General features: G+C 42.5%; 1 protein-coding gene and 1 long non-coding RNA gene across 2 annotated transcripts in view; one reads left to right on the top strand and one right to left on the bottom strand.

Moving 5' to 3' along the window:
* Positions 1-10,393, bottom strand: part of ST3GAL1 (ST3 beta-galactoside alpha-2,3-sialyltransferase 1) — a 77,705-nt gene extending 67,312 nt beyond the window's left edge. The window contains exon 1 of the mRNA XM_032709650.1: positions 10,253-10,393. The gene's annotated coding sequence lies outside the window, so the exon portion shown is untranslated. The remainder of the gene's footprint in view (positions 1-10,252) is intronic.
* LOC116797820 lies at positions 9,986-22,138 on the top strand. The gene is made up of 3 exons (XR_004360759.1): positions 9,986-10,185; positions 20,905-21,003; positions 22,027-22,138. It is a non-coding gene; the product is annotated as an uncharacterized LOC116797820 (long non-coding RNA).
* Positions 22,139-24,046: the final 1,908 nt, after the last annotated feature.

Here is a 24,046-nt window from a genome sequence, read left to right as displayed (position 1 = left end):
CCTGACGAGATACAAAAGTAGCAAAGGCAAATTTAGATCTCTTCCCTTCGTAGAGATGAAGGACTGTGAGAGAAATGCTTTTCAAAACAAGCCAATCTCTCCCAGTTTTACCCTCGACCCTTGGGCGCTGATGGCAGTATGCCACGTCTCACTACTTAAGGGAGGAGGATGCCAGCAGCGCTGAAGCAGGTGCCAGTTCTAATGGCACCAAGTTTCACCCCATGAAAGAGCTGTCTTGTAGAACCAGCTGTTTTTTTCCAAAAGTGGGAAGGGTTACATGCCACCCTGGTAATCCCACCCTCAGTGTGTGCACCTCTGCCAGGCAAGCCTGAAACTCCCATAGGAAGTGCATCAAGTTGCCTTGGGGTCTTGTTCCACTTCCAGTCTGTTCCACGAGAAGCTCTTCACCGAAGATACACACCAATATCTTCTGTGTATCACAGCCAGTAAGTTTCCAAGCGAGATAGTAAAGGTGCAAAATGGCAGAGAACAGCCAGACCCATAATATCATTTTCCAAATTCAGAGACATGCCAAAAGTGTGGTTAGTGGCTCTGAGAACAACCTCGGTGGAGAGTTACACCTTAATGAAAAGTCATTTTCCAAAACAAAGGTGTGCTGTTTCTTTTTTTTTTTTTTCCAATGAAATATACAGACACTGTAAGTTTGTGTGTGGTATGATAAATCAGGGAAAAGACATTTTGAGTGAGGCTTTTTTAAAAATTCACACACACAAGCACAGGCAAAAGAGGAAAAGTTGGGGATGTGTGAGTCCCTGAGAGCTTGCCTGAGGAGGAGCTAAGGATTGCTTTCTGCTGCACTAAGATATAACACTTGGTCTGGCTTGTTCCCACAGGACAATTGTCATTTTTCCAAAAGAATAACTTGAAAATGGGGCAAACTTCTTATGTTTGTTTCTCAATTAGTGTGATGATAAGTCACCACAGAAAGGACTTGGGTGTTTTAAGCCAAAGGGACAAAGGTCTACTGTCCTTGGTGTTTTCTCCAAGAAACAGTAGAGACAGTAGCTGCACAAAGCACTTCTGCCTTAATCTGGTAAAATTTAAACTTTATATAGCTGGTGAAGGGGTTGCAGTACAAGTCTCAAGAGGAGCAGCTGAGGGAGGTGGGAGTGTTTATCCTGGAGAAAATGAGGTTGAGGGGAGACTTGATCTCTCTCTACAATTCCCTGAAAGGAGGTTGTAGTTTGGTGGGGGTTGGTCTTTTCTCCCAACATGTGACAGGATGAAGGGGAATGGCCTCAAGCTGCCCCAGGGGAAGTTTAGATTGGATATTAGGGCATTTTTTTTCATTAAATGGGTTGTAAAGCATTGGAACAGGCTGCCCAGAGAAGTGGTGGAGTCACCACTTGGAAGTGTTCAAAATAAACACGCAGATATGGCACTTGAGGACGTGGTGTTGGGATTAGGTTGATGGTTGGACTTGATGATCTTAGAGGTCTTTTCCAACCTCAACGACTCTATGATTCTACAATAGCATTATTCATCCAGACCTTTTAGAGGTAAAGGAAAAATATGTGTCCTCCTTCTAAGAGAGCAGAAACAAAGCTCAGCCAACAAGTCTCTCGCCTACTGCAGCAGTGGGTCAGATGACAGCAGAGGAAGAAATGAGCAGCCTCTTCTTCTCGTGGTCTATGAAAGAGAGACATCCCCCTCCAAAGAAGCTGGATTAGTAATTCTAACCTATTGATTCTTTTCCATACAAACCTCCATTTTTCCTCTATTCAAAATATTCCAAAGTGAATTGCAATTACATAGCAACATCTTCTGCCAATACTTAACTCAGTATTGACAGGAGACTGCGGTCTTGCAGAGAATCAGCTTATTCTGAACTCCTTTGTTTCATTGCTACTAGGAAACATTTTAACCACTTCTGCAATTATCACCTTTTTCTGTTTTTCAATAACCTTGTATTTTTCCAACAGCCAGCATCCATCTCCTGCTCCTTTGCTCTTTGGTGCTCTGACCTCACAACCAGTTATGTAGTTGCTTGAGGTTATTTTTGTTTGAAGCATTGGCTGTTTTACAGAGCAGAGTTACAGTGTTTTTGGAGAAAACTGGGCATTTACACCCAACTTTCTTTTGTTGGTGTATTTAACTGCCTGAATGCTGAGTATTATGTCAAACTGCTCCTAACAAAACTGGTGACCTTCTACAATGGGTTTACAGTGTTAGTGGATGATAGAAGAGCAATTGACATCATCTACATGGATTTGTGCAAAGCACTTGACACACTGTTTCACACAACATCCTTGCCTTTAAACCAGAGAGACATGGATTTGACAGCTGTGGATTCCTTATCCACAGGATGCTGTTTGACGTCTTTGTTGGTGACATGGACAGAGTAATTGAGTGCACCCTCAGCAAGATCACTGATGTGGTGCAGTCAGCACACATCCAGAGAGACCTAGACAGGCTTGAGATGTGAGTCCTTGCAGACCTCACGAAGCTCAACAAGGCCAAGCACCAGGTCCTGCACCTGGGACAGGGCAATCCCAACAGATACAGGCTGGGTGGAGAATGGATTGAGAGCCCTGAGGAGAACTTGGTTGATGAAAAGCTCAACATGACCCAGCAAAGCACACTTTCAGCCCAGAAAACCGACTATGCCCTAAGCTGCATCAAAAGATCTGTGACCAGCAGGTCAAGGGAGGGGAACCTGTCTTAACAAGGTAATGAAGTGGCCATTTGAGATGACAGGACAGCTCTGCTCCAGCATCCCCATAGTTTTATCACAAAATTGTGAAGCTGTTGCTATTCACACATCCTGCTAACACCATATAGGCTTTTTCTCTGTAACTCCTGGTCTGAAGCAGTTTTTAATTTAACATATCTATTTTTGCACGCTTTTAAACAGAAAATCTGCTGTGACAGCCATAGCAAGTCAATGACACTTTATGTTCCTCTGTGAGGTCTCAGGATTCAGGTGAGTAAAAGCAGTGCACAAACAGTCACATGGAAAAAACACCAAATTGAGGTTATCACCATAGTGCTACAAGGATTGTGCATTGTAGTAAATAAAACAGAATTATAGGTGACTTATGTAGCATCAGCCATGCTTCTGCACATCTCTGGTGACTGCATTACTCAATGGAGTGGCAGAGAGTAAATCGCTAAAGCCAGTATTCCATCTCTAAAGCCCTTCTCTCCATGCAGTTGAATATTCACTTTTACTTTTCCAATTCAAAATCAAGCTGTTGGTCAAAAGGCAACACTCATATCTTTACTGGAGTTTCCATTGATTTTACAGGCTGAACTAAACCTCCAGGAAACTGAAATGCTTTCATTGACAGCTGCAAAACTGGAGCAGAGAGCTGAGAAGGCAGACACTAATCTCTTCTCTGTGGTGACCAGTGACAGGACCCCAGGGAACGGCATGAAACTGTGTCAGGGGATGTTTAGGTTTAATATTAGGAAAAGGTTCTTCACTGAGAAGATGGTTGAGCATTGAAACAGGGTTCCCAGGGAAGTGGCCATGGCTCAAAGCCTGACAGAGTTCAAGAGGTGTTTGGATAAAATTCGCAAGCACATGGTGTGATTATTGGGGTTATCCTGTGCAGGCCCAGGAGTTGGAGTCAATGAAACTGTGGGTCCCTTTCAACTCAGGATATTCTGTGATAACTCGAATAATTTCATTGCAAAGATTATTGCATTCTCAGCTGCTGAACTCTACATGCCTCCATGTCCTGCTTACACACTTAGTGTTTCTCTGCTTCGTGTTTCCACCAGTGCTACTGCTTAATCACCCAGAGATATTAGGCAGCCCTCAGCATTAGTAGCTGAAGTTTGAAGCTGAACTTTTTTGTAATGGGATGCAGGGTAAGCAAAAGTTCACTTACCCCTCTCAGGCTGAATTTTTAGGCTAGAATTAGGCCTAAGTTTGAGAAGAGCAGCAGGTCTATTTGTAAGATGCAGAGTGAACCCACAGGAGAACTGATCATATTTGCTTCTTGATAAAAGCAAATTTTAACTGAAGGGGAAAAGCAGAGTATGTAGGAGGGGCAAAGAGAAGAGACATCAAGAAGCAAGAATTCTAATTCTTCTAATAAGCATTAGACCAAGTAGCAGGAGAGGTCCTTTCTTGAAATGTACAGAATTGCCCCTGAAAAGCAGGGTGAACCTTCCTAAGAATAATAACTTTAATACAAAAATAGCTTCAAAGAGACAAGAAATAAACCCTAAATTCAGGTGTAATATCAGTATTGCCATCAGCTGGCAAACTGTGTTGGTGCAGGTCACATCAAATTCAGAAGAATCATTCTGACATTTCCGAAAGTAAACTTTCTTGGGTCTTTTAAAATGAGTAATTCTGACTACCTAAGAATTTGAAATGGAATTAAGATTAAGTAAACAAAAAAGCAAGAATGCCTCACTTTATCAAAACCATAATTTTCTTGACCTACCTTCCTTTGACTAAGATTGTTTCAATTTGATGTAAACCAGTATTTTTATCAGCATTGTCACACACACACAAAAAAAAATCTAAATCAGATCATCTGCACAAACTGATTTAAGTCAAACTCTAGTAAGAGAAATCATTAGATGCACGAAGCAATAGTGTAGACAGCTAAAGTCTCTCACTAACGCAGCTGCAGCCTGCATATCTGCCCAAGCAGGTCATGTAAAAGGCATCACCATATCCCAACAGGCTAAAGGAATTTAGGATATAAGCCTGGATGTCCTTATCATACCCTGACAGCTTTGGATGCACTGTAGGGTGTCATAAGAGACAAACACTGTCAGTTCAGCTCGATTCAAGTTGCAGGTAGCTCTATACCATGTTCTTTGCATAGGAGTTTGTAGAAGTCTCAGGGTGAAGTAACACGGGTCTCTGCTTGATGACTAATCTGAAGGACCACCTGCAGGACTCAAACTGCTATGTTTTAACCCAAATATTCAGATGCCATCTTCCAATTTAATCTGTAGTTTTGCATGCCAGGATGGAAGCAGGTACCTTAAAAAAAAAAAAAAAATATCCGAACCTGGCCTCATGCAGTGTGCTTTGAATTTGAGCTGAAGTGTGGGAATCTGATTCCTACCTAAAAAACCTAGAGGTGATGCCTTATGCTTCCCTGGTAGGGTCATATTAACTGAGTTGGCAGATTTGATAGAATTAGATTTCTTTTTTGAGCTGGTACAGCACTGTGATGTGTCAGCACACACAGTATTTCAGGTAAGTAAGATTAAGTCATTGATCGAAGATCCAGCCTCTAGAAATAATGTAGTGTCCTTTAAAAGGAACAGCCTTTGTTTTGTGTTGGTGTACCGCAACTCTAAAAACAAAAGGAAAAAAAAAAATCTAAAAATCCACTGATCCTGGGAAAATGTCAGTAGCAATTATCTAGTCTAGAGACATTTTAAAATTGCATCAGATTTAATACCTCAGTGTCACTGTGCCAATTTTTACTCTGCAGAACAACCCTCCAAAGGGATGGATAAGGAGTGATCCATTGCAGGAGAGTTTTGGGGATACCAAGAGTAAGTGAGGTCACCTCCATGGCAGCAGTAGTCCTGTGTCAGGCGCCGGGAAATTTTGTGGTTGGACGCTGTGGGCTCCAACTAGTCTCTCACTGCTTGTCCTCCACTCAGACCTTTTGGGATGGAAAGCTACAGAATACTGAGCCTGCATTGTAAACTACTGCTGGGAGAAAGGACTTCCAGAGACGGAAAAGATACTACAAAAAAAAAAAAAAAAAAAAACCAACAAAAAAACAATGGCTTTATTGAGATTACGTCCTCAGAGCAGGAAAGCTACACTCCAAGTATTTGTAACTATTTACATTGTATCTCTGGCACTCTGAGATACCTTGAGACTGTCTGACAGAAATAACTGTGGGATCAGCCAATGGAAACACTGTGGTTTGAGAGATTAACAGATTTCCTGAAATAATACAAGTCCTCTCTGACCAAAGTCTTTGTCATCTCATACACAGGGCACCAGCCTTCTTCTCCCTGAGAAAGGATGTGCACTTTAGTCCAGATGAAGCAACTTAATCACAAGCACTTCAACGAGCAGCAAAGCCCAGAACGAATTACTTTCCACCCTCCTTTCCCCCCAGAATTGCATTTTAACAATTCCTACAGTCTTTACAATCTATGACATCCCTAATCTTAACTCATGCTTCAGAGCATATTCTACTGATATTATTTGGAGCTTCTTTTAAAAAGAGCTTCCTGTCCCCCAAAGCCCCCATTTTCCACAATCCACAGCTATTTCACAGCCCTGATGTACAGGAGCTTGTCAAGCTTTGTAGGACGTTTTCCACAAAGTGACTTGAGTTTGCTACTTATAAAGCAGAGCATGAGACGCTTGGCACCAGTGTGAAGTGCAGGATGGAGTAAGAGTGGGAAAGATGACCAAAAGAGTGACAGTAGTTCCTCTCTGGCTGCTGTGAATGAATGCCAGCGTAGCAGAGCCCTTATCAGAATAAGAGGAGTCACATGAAGGGGTAACTTTGAACAATTAACTAACTTACATCCTGAATGGAGATCACTTATATTGATAATGTTATCTACCTCATAAGTTAAATATTAGTGCCCAGAAAGCAAATATAGCTCCTTCAGAATCAATTCAGTTGTCAGACACATGTTTTAGGCACTACTGGAGATACTCCAGACGTCAAATCCACCTTTCTGGAGTCTCAAGTACAACATGAGGAGTCAAAGACTCACATCCTTCTGTACTAGCTCCAGAAGACAAGGGCAGATAGTTCAGGGCAGTTCAAATGGCACTTAGTGGCTATGGTTAAGAGGCTAAGATCCCTGAAGCCTGGTAGGAGATTCTCAGCTCCCTGGAGCAGATACCTGTTGGACAATACAGAGCAAATACCTACTGGGCAATGAATCAATCCTCAAACACCAAACTAGCCCAGAGAGGGATGCAGACCCGCTCTAGATGGGCTGCAAAGGCACTTGTTGTTCCCACCAGAGGGACCAGGCGTACCACGCCTGCCAGGGCTGGAGAGGCTGACGGGAGCTGTCTGCTGCCACTGGCACTATGGCAATAAGAGCAATACAGATCTTTACAGCAGCAATTTGTCTGCAAGTTTGTGTCTTCTCTTGCACTAGTCATAGTTCTCAGGAAATGTCTGTGTGGGTCAAGAAGCTGATAATTAGCCCTAGAGTTTATTTTTAGTTTGCATACCTCTGACCATGAACACGACAAACAGGCTTTGACGCAGTTAAGCAAGATCATGTCAGAGAGAGGCAAAGGTATGTTTGCGACACTTCACCGTATTCACTGGAATTCCCACCCATGTTTTAACAACCTATACGAGCAATCTCTTATCAGTTAAAAATGCGCCTTTTTCCTCTTCGTGCAAGCTTGATTACACAGAAATATTTTAGAGTAAATAAAAGTATGTTATATTATTTTATAGTAATATTTATATAAAAATATAAAAATTACTAGTACCAAGTTACTTGGGCTTGCACTGAAAGGTTTTATCAGAGTATCTTGGAAAAAGGGCTGGTTATTAAAAATAATTCTTCTGCTTAAGAAGTACTCCTAGGTGAAAACTTTATCCCCCACTTCACCAGTTCATCTATATATTAAGGAGTGCTGCTTCAGATAAGACACCAGTAGTCCTATGCTGCCTTCTGCAAAGTAAAGAAGACACAGAAGATATTAAAAATTCTTAAAGTTTGGTATGAGAAAGAAAAAAGTTAAAGAAATTCTACAAATGGCATGTGACAGTGTTGAAAAAAGACAAAAAATGAACCCTTATTCAGAGTTCCCTCCGCTAGAGCCATGAAAAGCTCCACCAGGTGGTGGGATTAACAGCACTAGAAATATGCTCTGGAGCTGAGCTTGCTCTTACTCCTTTGCTTTTAAAAGCACATTTCTGCTTCACCATGCTCTTGAAAATACTTCTAAAAGATGACCCTAATAAAAATGTATTTCTGCTACCATTTAACAGCAGGATTTGCAGTGCACTTAACACAAAAGATGTATTTATAACTTAGAAGATGGAACTGCCATCTGTATGACCCTAATTTCCCCTCAAGTTACTTTCAGTTTTACATAAACAAAAAAGTAAATTGATTAGCAGATACTAAACTATATTTAGCTTTAAAAGCGACCTTCTTCAATTGAGATGCCATCACCATTATTAGTATTATCAAGTTTGAAAGAAAATCTGCAAAAAAAGGCTACAAGCTCCTTTCTGGCTGGGATGTGTGAAAAATTCATACAAACAGGGCAACTCAGTGCCTCTCCTGCACAATCAGACTGTGCACTGAGTGAGCCAGAAGTACAAGAAATTGGATTTTTCTCTTCTTTTGCCCTTTCAGACACTATGCTCTTACATGTTACTAGCAGAAAGGTAAAATAAATGTATATTAGCACAACTGTACTTTAAAAACTTAGTGGTGGCTTTAAAGCCAGTTTGGCAGGACCATAGACTGGGACTTTAGTGCTGCTGTAGGGCAAAATTTCAGTGGTAGGGGGTTGATATCCTGTGCCTCAACAAAGTAGAGTAACTGAAGTGAGAAACTGGCAGAGGAACCCAGTGCCAAGTTCACCATAGATCTATGGTGGGGTTTTGTTGTTTCCAGGATAATCAAGAAAACAAGTGCCTTTAACTGATGAACAAATTCACCCTTTCTATTCACACACAGCTATTTCCCCCCTCACCCCAGCCCGAACACATGTTCAAACAGATTAAAAACTGTCAGTTTCCAGATGAGCTCAGAAAGGACCTTAAGCACAGACGTGACCTGCAGGTAACCATCCTGCCGTTTCCAAAAGCAGGAAAGGGAACACAAGGCCAGCCCCAGCTTCTTCTAACACGAGAGCAGCGCTGTCAAAGCATTGTGAACAGTGGGTAGAGCACTGTTGGCTTTGGATGAAGACGGAAAAAGTGAGGAGGGGTGAACATACAGGTTGTGGAAGGTATTGCCTGGCATGGATGGCACAATGCTATGGATGTAACAATCTAAGTATTTCCAAGCAGATGCTTCACACAGAGCCACCCCTCCAGCTAAAGCCGTGTAAATAATATACAGGAGGAGCCTGCTGCTAATTGAGTACCTTCCAAAACGCCAAGAGGTAGGAAGACTCCAGTTAAGGAAGACTCTTCTTTTTAACTTGTGTCACTGAAGAGCACCAAAGTAAATGAACTCCGGAGGACAAGATCAAAGTAGAATAAGAGACTTTTCTTTTTATATCCTTGAATCTCCTGTCGCTTTTGCACACCGAAATTTAATTTCCTTTTCAAAGAGAGCTTTTGGAGCTTATGAAAATTGACCCAAAAGATTACAAGGGCTTTGTCACCCTTCCAATCTCCCTGAAAGATCCATAATTAGGGAGGCTTTTCCTTTAACATATGTGCCCAGCGGGCAAATATATAATTCAGATTTACAATTATATGGATGAGTTATTCCAATGTATTGGATACATACAAGCCCAACCGCTATAAAGAGTTGAAAAATCTTGTGTGCCTCAAACGAGTAGTTTGTTTTCATTTATGCCAAGACTACACACAATCACAGTAAGGACCTGAGATGTATGTTTGTTGAAGAGATAAATATATCAAGTGCAATAGAAACAAACTGCTGACCTCGAAGATTAGTTATTTATACTCCACTGGAAATTAATTCTGCAAGGAGGGAGGTGCGAACGGATACCTAAGACAGCTAGTCTGATTTTTGCTCTCTAACGGAGTAACACTGGCTTTCCTCGCTCGGCACACAGCCTATTCAGGACGAAAAAAAAATAAAACAAAATGAAAGAAAATAGAAAAGAAATCGGGGTACAGGACTATGCCGGGATGGACTCTCCCGCTGCTCCCGCCCCGCGGCGACGTGAGGCAGGACTGGTCCCCCGCAGGGCAGCCTGGGGTTGGGGGGAGGGAGAGGGGGTATCCCCCGCCGCTGTTGCCTTCTGAGCATGGCCCGAAGGTGCCCCTTGCTCCAGAGCCCACACTGGCACCCGCCGCCTCCCCTCTGCCTCCCTCCAGCGGGGAAATCCCGGCTGGATGGGGCGACGCCTCCCCGCTCCGGAGCACCCGCCGGACGATGCTGCGAGCTCCGCCAGCGCAGGGGCCACCCCTGCTTCTAAATAATAGTCGTAATTAAAAAAAACCCAACAACAGCCGAACGAGGAGCGGGGAGTCTGGGAGGCTCCCACCGCGCCTTTTGCAGCAGTGGGGAGCGGAGGATTTGCAGGTAAGAGGGGAGAAAGGAGAGGGAGGAGGGCGGCGGGGAGGGAGGGAGGGGGTCCCGCGGTACTCACGGCGGGGCGCGGGGGGCGGGCGGGCGGCCGAGCCCCATGGCCGGGGAGGGGACGGGCGGGCGGGCGCGGCTATCGCTGCTGCTGCCGCCGCGCTGTCTTGTCTGTCTGCCGGCGCTGCTCGCCGAGCCGCTCCGGGAACCCCGTCCCTCCCCTTCGCTTCCTGCCTGCTCATATAGCGCGCCCTCGGCCACGTGGACGACGCGGGGACCCGCCGGCTCCTCCTCGGGGCCGGGCGGAGAAGGGCGGACCCCCCGATCAAGCTCTCCATCTCCCCCCTCCATCACCTCCCTCCATCACCCTCCTCCGTCACCCCCCTCCATCACCCCCCTCCATCATCCACTTTCATCTTCTCCCCTCACCCCGTCTCACCCCACTCACCACCGCCCCCCATGTCATCCTCCCATTACCCCCTCCCCAATTACCTCCCCCCACCCCGTCATCACCCCCACCGTCCCCCCACCGTCCCCCCCCCCCCCCCCCCCGCCTTCTCAGGCCTCCGAGCGGGGTTTCGCGGCGGAGAGGTTCAGTGGGAACCCGGACTCACCTCTGCGAGGCGCGGGGATGAAATCTTGCTCCCGGCGGGTCCTCCCTAGAGGATCACCACCCAGGAATGTCTGTGTTCCCCCGCCCCCAGCCCTCCAAACTGCCGTGTGTGAAATTGGGCTGCGTGGATCTCAAAGGTGATCGCAGCAGGAAAAGTGAAAAGAAATTCTGCACTTCTCGCAGGAGAAAATGTGCGTTGGGTCATTAATAAAATATAGCACATAGTCCAGAATCGTAGAAAGGTCTGGGTTGGAAGGCCTCTTAAAGATCTTTAAGTTTCAAACCTGCTGCCATGGGCAGGGACACTTTCCATCAGATCAGTTTGCTCAGAGACCCATCCAACCTGGACTTGAACACTTCCAGGAATGGGGCATCCACAACTTCTCTGGGCAACCTGTTCCATCATCACCCTCACAGGAAAGAAAGTCTTCTGAATATCTAATCTATACCTACCCTCTTTCAGTTTAAAGACATTCCGCCTTGTCCTATCACTACATTTCCTTGGAAAAAAATCCCTCTCCAGCTCTCTTGAAGTCCCTTTAGGTGCTGGAAGGTGATATAAGATCTTCCAGAGGCTTCTCTCCTCCAGGCTGAGGAACTCCAACTCTCTCCTTCTCTGGAGAGTTGCCTCAGACCTCTTCTTTCAGTCCAGCACCACACACTTTTTAAGGTGACTATAAAAAACTGTTGTATTAAAAAGAATACAGCATCATTAAAGAATCTCCCAGACAGACACATTCAAATGATAAAGTATCTGCTAGAACTATTTAACAACATCATGCTGGCTTTTTTAGTGGCAATGTGCAAAGACTGGAGCCAAGACTAGAAGCAGGGGGGTTATAGCACCTCTAAAGAAACAAATGATCTCTGATCTTCTCCGCCCTTCTGTAGGCAGTGTTACATGCACTGTCACAGTGTTACAGTGAACATACAGAGCGCACATACAGAGAGGAAAATGTATTCCTGAGCTCTTAAAAACATGTTCCTTAATGCTGGACAGCCAGTGCATAACTCCCTTTGTGAAGCAAATAAGTTTACAGGTTATTAATCTAGTTACCAAGACTGCCCACACTGTTGGTTTATTACATTCAGCACAACATACTTCCACTGGAAACTAACGTGCTATGTAGGAGCTGTAAGTCATCAATCATCACTGAGCTTGTTTCCATAGAGTTATATTAGTAAAAGCTAAAGTGTGAATTCAGACCGGTGTCACATCATGTACTGCGCTGTGCAGACATTTGCATTCGGGTGAGAGTACCTGTGATAGCCTGAGCTTTCTGCTTAGGGAGCATAAACCCATACAAAGGGACATAAACCCTTCAAGGGACACACCTCATCACTAAATCTGGACTTTGGATACTGAAGAGCAGCATAATATTATATCCTTCATAAACAGGGCTTGGAACAGATTTAATATAAAGCAATGAATATTGAAAAAAAAACCCAAAACATTAGTCTTCTTTTGCAAGGAATGTATCAACACAAGGAATTACTGTGTGATGGAAACAGTCTATTAAATAGCTCTTCACTGCTTCTTACCAGGAGCTGCTTGACACTTTGCTGGAGATGGGATAGGGCCCTCAAGGAGCTCCAATTTGATCATCTGTGAAAGTTTCTGTTACCTTCTTGACTTGATACTCTCATACCTTCAGGCAAAGTAGTTGAATGTGGTCCTTTGTTTCCTTAACAATACAAGTGGGTGAGTGGGTCTATTTTATGGAAAAAAAAAATCTCTGGGGAACAGCTCACCAGTAATAGGGTTGTGCATCAGGTTTGGAGATTTCTCCCAAGTATTTTTGAGGGGATGGAGAGAGTGAAAGGTTGATGAGGACTCCAAAGCATATCCTATGGAAGTGACATTACCTGAGGAAGGAAATGTCTAAGCACTCTGCATTTCACTACCTGCTGTACCACGCCTGGTCCGTCCATGAGTTCAACAGAGAAAAAGAATGAATGGAGTAAACAGGTGATTTATCATCATACAGCAGACAAAGTTTTGCTAGGTTGTGGAAAGTTTAACCCTGCAGTCAAGAATGTCCTAATTAATGATAGTTAATCAAGATGACACTGGAATAGGTTGTCCAGAGAAGCTGTGGATGCCCCATCTCTATAAGTGTTCAAGCCCAGGCTGAATGAGGCCCTGAATAGCCTGGTGATCCTTTTGGAGCCATTATATGATTGCATGACTGAAGAAAAGCAGCAAGAGATAATACTATTCTTTTTTCCACCTGCATTTTCAGTCCTATCTCTGCACCGTTTCTCTGGAGCACACAAGGGATAGGATATGGCGTGTCCCTTCAGCAAGTTACAAGTGCAAGGAGGAGATACAGAAGCGAGCTTTGCAGTGGCTGGATTTGGTCAGAGGCTCCTTTCTGTAGTGCAAGGCAGAAGAGGAGTGTGCCAGAAATGCCTCAGGGAGGTATGCCACAGTGATATGGGTGTAGCATGGAGAAGTGCAGAACATGGAGAAGTTCCTCAGGTCTCTGCTAGCACCTGGCTGAGCCAAGAGCAGAGAACAAGACTGAATCCTCCTGAAACAGCAAGTGTGGAACCTATTTCTCTTTATTGTATCAGTGTTACACTCAGTTAATTCCTTCAGATGCTCTCAGCTTCCCTGATGCACCCCAGTGAGTGTGCAGGTAACAAGTGCTCTCCGATAATGCCATCGCAACTACAGCAGGTCCAACCCAGTGTGTTGGATCCGCTCCCCCTTATGCTGTAGCATTTCCCTAGCAAGTGTCATTTAGATGATTTTGGGAAAGAATCCAGGGTTTGTTTCACAGACAGTATTTCCTCAACAGCTCAGTGAATATGGAATAGTTTGAACTAACCATGCAAATCTCACTCGTCTTCTTATGTAGAGAAACTTTATCTACTCTAAACTCTGGGCCAGGGCTTTCAACTGCTGATGAGGGACAGCTATGCAAACTTCAAAGGAACTATATCAGCTTTCACCAAGTGAGGATCCAACCCTTTATTCATATTTTAAAATTCAGAAACTGTGCCTAGGTAAAGCAATTTTCTCTATATTTTTAAGTAGCCAGCTTTTTATTTTATAGCTGTTCCCTCAGTGGCAGGATTGTTTCTCAGTAGTCAGTGTTTAAAGGCCCTTCAAGGCTGAAGGAATTAAAAATGAATAATTTAAAGCTGCTCTATGATGCATAATTTTTAACATATGTTTTACAGGCCATGTGGAACAATTTTTTCTGAGTTGTCAGTAGATATTTTACAAACATGCTGTGCTGGAACCAAACCCTTTTTTATTTAAGACTCAGATTTGAGCCCTCCTATGCATCGACACAGCAGTGTACTGGAGCCTACAAGCCATAACAAAGAAATCATTATCACCAGCACTGATCAGAAAAGAGCAGAAATGTAGCAATTGCTTTCTACCTCTTACACACACTCAATAGGGGCAGAACTGTGGCTCTCCCATCTCAAGAAGCCTCATCCCAAGGTAGAGAGAGAGTATATGTGATTTTTTTAACCTAAAGCTGAAAAAGGGATGGACCCAGGTGGTGCTGGAGAAGGAGGCATGAGACATGTTGGCTTTTGATTACTTTTTGAAGCTTGGCTGGAGTATCTTTATGCCAGCCTCCAGTTAACTCCCTAAACCATGTGGTGCTTGGAATGTCATATTAGTAATTCCTGGCAATTTTAATAGGCAAAGCTAATTGCTGGTGAATAACAATGATTCACCTTTTTATAGATTTCATTTCTTGTCCCTTCCTAACTCCTTGCAACAAGAAAGGGAGGAGGCATCTACTCTGCAGATGCTCAAAATCAGCCTGAGTTTCAGCCTTCTCGACTGGTTTCCACACTCTTCCTTGTTTTCGTGGATTGTCGAGATTTTTATTTCTGTTTTATAGGTTCTTCATATTTGCAGCTAAAAATAAGTTGGTTTGGTTATTTCAAAAACTCTTTGAGTCCAAACTCAGTTTCAAGTATTTCAGCAAGTTGTAAAGTTAGGCATAGCAGATTTAGACTTGTGTTTGCTCCTCCCTTCATTTGCTCTCCCTTCAGTTCATAATCTGTCATCTTTCAAACAAGCCAATTACCATTGTATCTAGAAGAAGTCAAAATAGAAAATTAGCATTTGGTATGTACGCTGTTGCCAAGAAGCTATTTCTTCTTGCCTGTGTAAATAAATAGTCGTTTAAAAATGATTGGCTTGCTCTAAAAGATGTGCTAAGTGCTACCACTGCACTGTGCTCCCACTGGGAGGAAAGAGGTGAGGATCCAGAAGTGTGGCCAATGAGTGTCCCATCTCCAGCTTCTCCCACTGGTGCTGTGGAATGGTACCGTTCTTCACACAGGCCAAATTGGTAGTTGGATAGTTCCTGTCTCAATGGACATAGCAGAAGTGATTACTGACCTTGCCAGTCCCCAGGCCAGGCCCAAGCTCCGCACACGTGGATCCCTTTAAAAGGGATTTACTGGTAAGTCTCTATATTTTTATGTAGCTAATCATTCACATTTATTATGTATTACACAGATACACACCTATTGATTGGTAGGACTAGATGTGAAAGAGATTAAATACTTTCAAACTTTATAAATATGAAACGAAGAATATTGACACAGATGGGCTGTGCACGATTTATTTGTTCTGACTGGCAAAAGAGACAGATGACAGATGTTTATCTTACCTACACTGAAGACGTAAAAGGTGTTCTGTAATCAAATGTATACTTTTGTAACACTGGTCTTATCTTTCATAACTTGCTACAGTATCACACAGTGCTATGAAACACTCTGACAGATGTTGCAGAACTGTCTTAGTCTTCCCTGATCCAAAGTCTACGACAAGTAACTGGTAACAATGCAGATTTAAAACAGGGGTTTAGATCATATCCTCTGCCTCCACACTTCACAGGGCCAGGCTGTATTAAGAGGTGTATTAAGAGCAAAGAGAAAAGATATAAAAAAGCACACAGCATCCTTTCCTGCTTGCTCTTGGAGTTCAAATGGTGAGAGGAGCTGCAAGAGGTCAGCGGTACTGACACACAGTCAGCGCTCTCAGCATTTGTTTCACAGCACCTACGTACAGGACCACATCTGAGACAACTTTGACAGCAGAGCAGGATTTCTTCTGAGGCCAAACTGTTACACAGAGACGTGTTTTTACCTGCTAGGACTCATTACTGCTCTATATGGGAGCATTGGCCGTGGGTGAAGGTTGTGATATGGTGCAGTCTGTTCTCAATAAATGTCTGAGAAAGCCTGTGAAACTTTTCAGTATTACAGCACATAAAAACACACAGCAAACACCACGAGCCTGATTTGCAGAAATATTCAGCAAATCTGGAGCTTATGCAACTCACGTAAAAAGTAATCCAAGCTATAAAATACTTCTTTGCTCTTGCACTCTTAGATGAATGTGAGTTTTGCTACAAGGACAGTATAAAGCCTGAGAGGACTAATAAGCACTAAATAAGCACATAACCCATGGAGATGTTAAATAGATAAAACCATAATGAGGAAGTGGTGGAATCACCATCCTTAGAAGTGTCCAAAAAATGAGTGGACATGACATGTGGCAATATGGTTTAGTGAGCATAGTGGTATTTGAAAGTTGGATTGATGATCTTGGAGGTCTTTTCCAACCTTAATGATTCTATGATTTTATCTCTGTCAGGACACGGGAAGATTAAATTGGTGTAAAAAACATTAATTGGCCATAAATACTTTACCGCAGAAGAAATGAATGGCATAAGCACCCAAATTGAGGATAAAGGTAAGTAACTATGTGGCAAAGAGACAGCTATGGTGTACTTTCTGGGTGTTTCATACACACGTAGCATAGTCAATCTCTCCAATACAAATGACCCTTCTCAGCAGTCCAGGCATCACCTACAGAACATCATAACAGTAAAATTAGCCTGATTTACCTTTGTGCATCCTGATCTCACTGTTTCTTGAGTACCATCTATTCCAGAGCACAGACTTGAAAATATGTGCATTAAGTGATTGGGAAGTTATTAGCATCATTTAATTTTATTTAATTTCAGCTGTCCCTGAGGGCAGTCAAGAATAAACCAGAAGGTGAAATTAAACTTAAAAAATAGATGTTCTTGATTAAGTTGAAGTGTCTATTAGGCTTCTGTTTTAGGTTTCCAGCCCACAAGAAGAATGGGAAGCAGAGCCTGGTAAGGAAACATTTTGACAAGAATGCATTTTTCTGTGGCTCAAACAAAATAAATATAGTAACACAGAAGAACCTTTTCAAAGTCAGGCTTATGTGTTTGTCTGATCAGCACCAGCAAACCATTTCATCTCTCCTGAATGTCACAGAAGCACACAAGTTGTGCCACCGTGCAGTTTTCAAGACAAATGTTTTCCCTCAAAGGACATCGCACACATACCGAGGGCTGTACATGCTGTATTAAGTTAAACACAGGAACAAAACAAAATGCTAATTCCATGTGGAAGTCATCCTCTGGGAAAGTTGTGAATAAAGCAGTGAAGCACACCTGGCAGATGTTAGTCACATGGTTTCATTTAGTATGGAGAGGCATTTATGTTGAATGATAGAAAAGCAACATAATAAGCTAGATAGGACAGAAAAGTTTGTGTGTTTTTCTTTTCCTGCTATATATATAGGTTAAAATGACTTTTAGCAGTCCCTTCCACCTACTGGGAGAGGTTGGGAAAGGATGAATGGTGTGGATAGAATACCTCCGGGGAGGGACAGTGAGCACTTGTACTGCAGTACTGCTGAAGATCTGCTGTTAACCCACAGCTTGGAGCTTGGTGTAGGACAGAGTAGCTCAGATGCTACTAAAGGGAAAAAAAAAAGGTCTAGAAACCAATTTCCCAGACGTTGCCTAGAAAATACTTATGTCACATTACTTCTCTGTGTAAAAGCTAGCAGAACGCTTCACTAAAGCAGCACTAAGTCAGCTGGTAATGCTGGTTTAGATCTGGTATTAACAAATCAGCATTTACAGAAGATCTTGTCATCAAAGGTGGTTTTGGAGTAACAGATCATGACTTTTTTCCACTTCAGTTGCGTGGTAAAATAAAAAGCAAAACTACAAATATAGTTCCCTGAGGCAGAAGAGCAAACTTGGGTAAACTAAGGAATTGTTTTAATTATTAGAGGTGAGAGCTGGAGAAAAGGTTTCAAAGACTTCAAAATGGTCTTACTATAAATGAAACAGGTGCTGCATTCAGAGCATAACTTACATCTAGGAAATGGAAAAAAAAATAAAGTGATTTAGAAACCAGAGAACCATTAATCTAATCTTAATACATTGTGATTTCTTAGACTAAATTTAGAAGAAAAAATATTTAAATCTGGAAATAAATACCAAATGGGATAAAATGCAAACTTTTGTTTAGCAGAAAGAGAGTTTATTTGAGGTAAGAAGTGATTCTCAGTAGAAGATTAGTGTAGTATATTGTGTTTACCTGGGCTTTGATTAAATGGATAAAAGGTGCTACTCAGATAACTAGCTGTTTTCTTGGAGGCTAAGGGAGGAACCAGACTGGTAGTGCAGAGTCCATGTGTGCTGAGCATGGACTACCCTGCAGCTGAGTTGAAAGCAGCCCTGAGAAGACGGACTTGGGGATGTTGGTGGACAAGAAGCTCAGTGTGTCCCAGCAATGTGCTCTGAAAGCCCAGAAAGCCAACATTGTCCTGGGCTGCATCAAAAGTAGTGTGGGCAGCAGGTCGAGGGAGGTGATTCTGCCCCCCCCTCTTCTCTTGTGAGGTCCCACCTGGAGTCCTGTATCCAGCTCTGGGGTCCCCAACATGCAAAGGATATGGACCCCTTGGAAGTAGCCCAGAGGAGGCCATCAGGATGATCGGAGGGCTGGAGCACCTCTCCTGTGAAGACAGGCTGAGAGGGTTGGGCTCGTTCAGCCCAGAGAAGAAAAGTCGCTGGGGAGACCTTAAACTAGACCTTCTGGTACCTAAGGGGGCTACAAGAGAGCAGGAGAGGGATGTTTTACAAGGACATGTAGTGATAAGGGAGAATGGCCTTGAAATGAAAGAGAGTAGATTTAGATTGTATATTAGGAAGAAATTCTTTCCTGTGAGGGTGATGAGGCACTGGAACAGGTTACCCAGGGAAGCTGTGGATGCCCCATCCCTGGAAGGTTGGTTGGATGAGCAACCTGAATTGTGAAAGGTGTCCCTGCCCATGACAGGGGGGTTGGAACGAGATGATCATTACGATCCCTTCCAGCCCACATCAAACTATGGTTCAATGAAGATACAGACAGAGAAAGTGAAAGTGGATTCAAAAGAGCTTCCTAATAATAAATGGGAACCTTTAACATTTTCCAGTCTCTTACAATGTCATTGGATGTACTGTTTATTCCTGGCGCTGAGGTGCTCACTTGGGCTGCTGCAGCAGCCCAGCTGATGTGCAAGGCTCTGCCTGCAGCCAGGGTGCAGAAACGTCTCTGCCCCAGCCCTGGAGCAAAGTGCATGTCCATTGTAGTTTAAAACAATGCACAGTACATGTCTGTGAGTCAGGGTGTCATGTCATCCAAGACAAAAAGATAAAAGACAAACCCACTGCTCAGGAAGAGGAGGTATAAAGCACAGAAACATGAAATCATTAAGATTGAAAAAGACCTCCAAGATATGTGTAGGAAATGTTACCTGGACTGGGAGGTTAACAGCTGAAAAGCAGTCAGTAAATTTAAGGGAGTTGTCAAGCTGTGCTTCAGAGCAAGGTAAGTGAGGTGAACCTCACCCTTAGAAGTTTATAAAACAGTCTACCTTGGGATAAGAGCTCTTTACTTGCTTCCTGTGTAAGAGGGGAAAAATTGTGTGTACAAGATGACTTTGGGCTGCTAGAAGGATGAAGTCATGAAATGGGCAAACAAGATTTGCTCAGCCTTGTAAAATGAATGAAAGCTGAGGGGGAATCCAATCGCTGTCGATTGATTGGGAAGTAAATGTCAGGGAAGTGGAGAAGGTATAGTAGCTAAAGAAGGAATGAGTATCAGGTGCAGGCCGATGTATTCAGGCTGTAAATTAAAATGATGATGGTAACTATCATATCAAGAGTTAAAAAGATGCAAGAAAGCCTCCAGGAAGAACAAGTCCTCTGAAGTTTATATAGGGGGCTTGATGCACTCCTGGAAAATATATTTTTTTGTGTATGAGAAAACAACCTACCATAATACATTAGACCTACACCTCCTTATATAAGGAGATGTAGCTTGATCTTCCCACAAAACTATTTCTTGTTTTACACCAAGGAAAATGTGTAAAGGAAGAAACAATATGTGTAAAGACATATTGCATGGATCACCCCCAGCTAACCCCATGATGCATTAACTCTGATCCACAGAGGAGTCAGAGGAGCTGACTGGCAGCCACTCGTCAGGCAGTAGAACATGTTCTACTGAATTCTCTAAGATCTAAATTGAGTCAGCAATGCAGAGCTCAGGGCAAATTTTTCTCATTTTCTCAGAAACCAGGTGGTTACGGACACCAATACCACCTGAAAGGGGCTGAACAAACTCAATCTCTCTAACCTCCATTTGTCACTTAACTAAGTACAAGATCAAAGAACCATTGATTCCAGGAACAGCAGCTCAGATTTTGCTTGCAAAATTGTTCCTATCTGTGCAGGTGAAATCTTTGTGCTCACTGACATTATTATATAAAATACAGTTATTTTCAAAAAGGATTATCTCTTTTTCAGCAAACAAAAAACCTGCTGTACTTCTATCTATTTATTTATTTATTTCCCCAGCAGAACAGAGGAGAACATAGACTCTTAATTATAGAAAAGTGTGTAGGTTTTAAAACAAATTTAATACAGGGACAAGCCAGAAGTTCTGGACAAGTAATCTGGTCTGATTTATGGAGCAACACAGTTTTATTCAGCTTAATAGGTTTTTGCATTTAGTCCATATTGAGTGCAACTGGAGCATTGGTGTTTCAGAAAGACATTGGAGGCTTCCATAGATCAAGAAGCCACTTTCCTCAGCAGTGTTTTGTCTCACTCGTTATACAAAATCTTTCACTTCATATTTTCTTTGCATTATACCTAGTTTCAGCCTACTGTTGATTCCTGTTATTCTGTGTAGTCTGCTTGTGATGAATTAAGTAAACTGAATTTTTTTGATCTCTCACGTAGGATATATCTGGCCAGATGTGCACTTCTACCCAACAGAGGGCTGTTCAGCACTAGTCACTATCCATTTGGAGTCAGCTCAGAGAAATGAGCCCTTCCAGGGTGAGGTTCATCTCACCCCAAAGCGAATCTTTAAGCCAGATCCCATAAATGTCCCTCACAGCATTCCTTTCTCTCTCTAGCAAAAATCAAGGAAGCCTGTACTGGCTACCTCTTATGTCACTGCCTGCATTATAGACTTTTATATTTAGGCAAGAGGAATCTGACTCTTGGGCTAAGTCATTTTCCCAGCTTTGAAACATTTCCTTGGCGTCCTCCTCTGCACCTCACACTGATGAGGCTTTGCAGATCTCCAGCAGATGCATGGCATTAATGCCTGTGTATGAGGAGGCCTCACTCTCAGGTTCTGGGAGTGCACACAGGGGCAATTCACTGAAAATCTGGTTAGGGAGATAGAGCTGGATTTCGATATGTATGCTGTCCATACTTGCTATTGATTGCACCTTTTTAATGAGTTGCATGTGGCACTGATGAGAAAATGCCTTAATAATTATGGTCCCCCTGGAAAAAGAGTAGATTATGTAACTATTGATCTTGGTATTTTTTGTTCTATTTTTCCATTTTTCCCATACTAAAAACTGCTGCAGCATCACAGGCTTCAGCTCCTTCCATCCAGCTTCTTTTCCAACATTAGCCATTCCGCTGTATCTATTCATACCAGGCTCGGCCACTAGCCCAGTCAGACAGCTGCCAGGTGTTTTATTTTTAAATAAATACTTACATCTGTCAAGTTATAAAGCAGAGAGTTATGAATCCATTCTTGATGTCTTTTTCTTTTTTTTCTCTGTCACTTGAATAGAACATGCTAAGAATTGCACACTCTCTGCAACAAAAGCCAAAATATTTGTGCACCTGGGCAGGTTCCCTTTAATTAGTACTAAACATATTTAAGTGCTGGGGTTTTAATCATCCCTCCATAGTGGTTTATTAGGTCTGAAAGAAAGGAGGGTAAGGATAATTCTTTCTTGCCCAATGCCTTACCCTTGTGTTAAGAATGAGTAGCTGGAATGTCCTCATGTATAAATATGATTGATATATTTATATATTGCCTACTTGCATGGGCAGCAAGCATGGTTGAAGAGGAACTTGCAGGTCTTTCTGGCTAGGAGAAATAAGGAGTTTTCCCAACAGTCCTGATGTTCCATTTGGGGATCTTCTACCACAAGCAGCACAAACAGTTCAGGTGAGCCCTACCCCCATCTGTCCCTCTCATGCCTGTGTCTTGCCCACTCTCTCTGCATCCCTGTCTTCTTCCCTCCATCATGTTCACTAACTCTGATTGCAGACACTTTCAGGGAAAGGAACAACACTTTTGGGCCAGTGTTGCCATTTTTTCTTACCTGTGTCCTCACAGACGTGAAGGCTATGTTAGAAAACCAATTTTCAGCCTGCACGTGGCTGCATCCTCTGACATCAGCTACCTCCTTATCTATAAACTGGCCCAATAAAGATAATGCAAACAAATTAATTGTGGCATTTATTATACTGTCTTCTCATGTGCTCTTACCATGGCTTTCTTTTGGGACAGTAAGAATGAATTGCAGTAGAGAAGTGATTCGATTTTTCTTGTTGAATTTTGCTGTACACTACTGCAGTCAGTGAGCCGAGATGTTCAGGTGAGACCACACCACTCCCCTGCAGCTCCATGTTGCTCTAAAAGTGATTTGTATCCATTTAGTTTTAGTCGGTAAGTATCAGCTTCGGGTAAATCAATATAATGTGGGCTTGCATTGATTTGAGACAAATCAGCAATGGGTAGTGCTGGTTTAAATAATCGTTCTCAAAACCTTTGGAACCTTTAGTTAAAAAATGGCACATAAGCCAGCGTGAGAGATACAGATAAATCAGTCTATTTTTAGTGATGGATCATCGCAAGGGTAGTAAAAACTAGGCAAAAGTGAAAATCTTGTGGGATAAATGTGAAAGTGTTAAAGACATGAAACAATTCAGTAAGAATCCAAGCCATGTCTGGTATTTTGAAGCTAATCTTTACTTAGCTAATATAATCCTGCTTTAAAAAAAAAAAAAAAAAAAAAAAAAAAAAAAGAAGTAAGGTTTTCATTTCTTCCTTTATTCTTCTGCTTTTCATATCAGAAAATTTTTTAAATCATCTGTTCACAACATCACACAAACAACCCTGTGGCAATTGCAATAATGTTTCCTAGAGGATTAGGGGAATTTGTAGAAAGAATCATTGCTTCATGTGGGAACAATCAGACACTCATTGCATGCATCTTTGTTGCTTAATTTCTTTGTGCTGGTACCTTGATTTTTTTCTCAAATTTAACAAAGAAGGGTATGAACCAACTAAAAATCTAAAATTACAATGTAACCATATGGAAATATTAAGTTAAGGAAGTCTAAGCACTTAAACCAACTGTTCAGGGTATTTTCCCCTTAATGTGCTTACATAAATCACATTAGTTTTTATGAGAGTTATTTTTCAAATTTATAGACTTTTTCAGATAGATCTTCATCTCCCAAGGTAGCATATGCAGCAGCTGAGTGTGTTTCTGCAAATTAAAGACTCTGGCATTCAAATTTTAACTCTGACACTGGATTCATGGATGTCATTGCATAAGCAAGTTATTCATGGACTTTTGGAAATAGCTTTTACTTTTTAATGCTCAGCTTTAGAAAGCTGAATTGTCACTTCTGAATACCCAACACTCAAATTACTGATTTAACAAGCAATGTTTGTGTGGCAGTTCTAGAACTGGTCTGTGCTATGGCTTCATCTCTAACAAAATCTGAAGGGGCAAAAAAATCACTGCCACTGTTTGAGCAAACACAGTGCATAGAAGTGCTGCCTGTTTCACTGAAATCTCCCATTTCTGGAAATAGCTTATTTGGGGGTGTTGTGGTTTAACCCTGGTAGTCAGCTCATCCCCTCACTGTGGGATAGGGGACAGAAGTGGAAGGGTAGAAGTGAGAAGATTCGTGGGTTGAGTTAAAAACAGTTTAACAGGTAAAGCAAAAGCCACATGCCCAAGCAAAGCAAAACAAGGAATTCACTCACCATTTCCCGTGGGTAGACAGGTGCTCAGCCATCCCCAGGAAAACAGGGGATCAGCTTCCCAGGGAT

Source organism: Chiroxiphia lanceolata, chromosome 1, assembly GCF_009829145.1.
Source record: "Chiroxiphia lanceolata isolate bChiLan1 chromosome 1, bChiLan1.pri, whole genome shotgun sequence".
Classification (NCBI taxonomy): domain Eukaryota; kingdom Metazoa; phylum Chordata; class Aves; order Passeriformes; family Pipridae; genus Chiroxiphia; species Chiroxiphia lanceolata.
The sequence above is the reverse complement of the archived record's forward strand: the minus strand, read 5'-3'. Positions and strand labels throughout refer to the sequence as shown.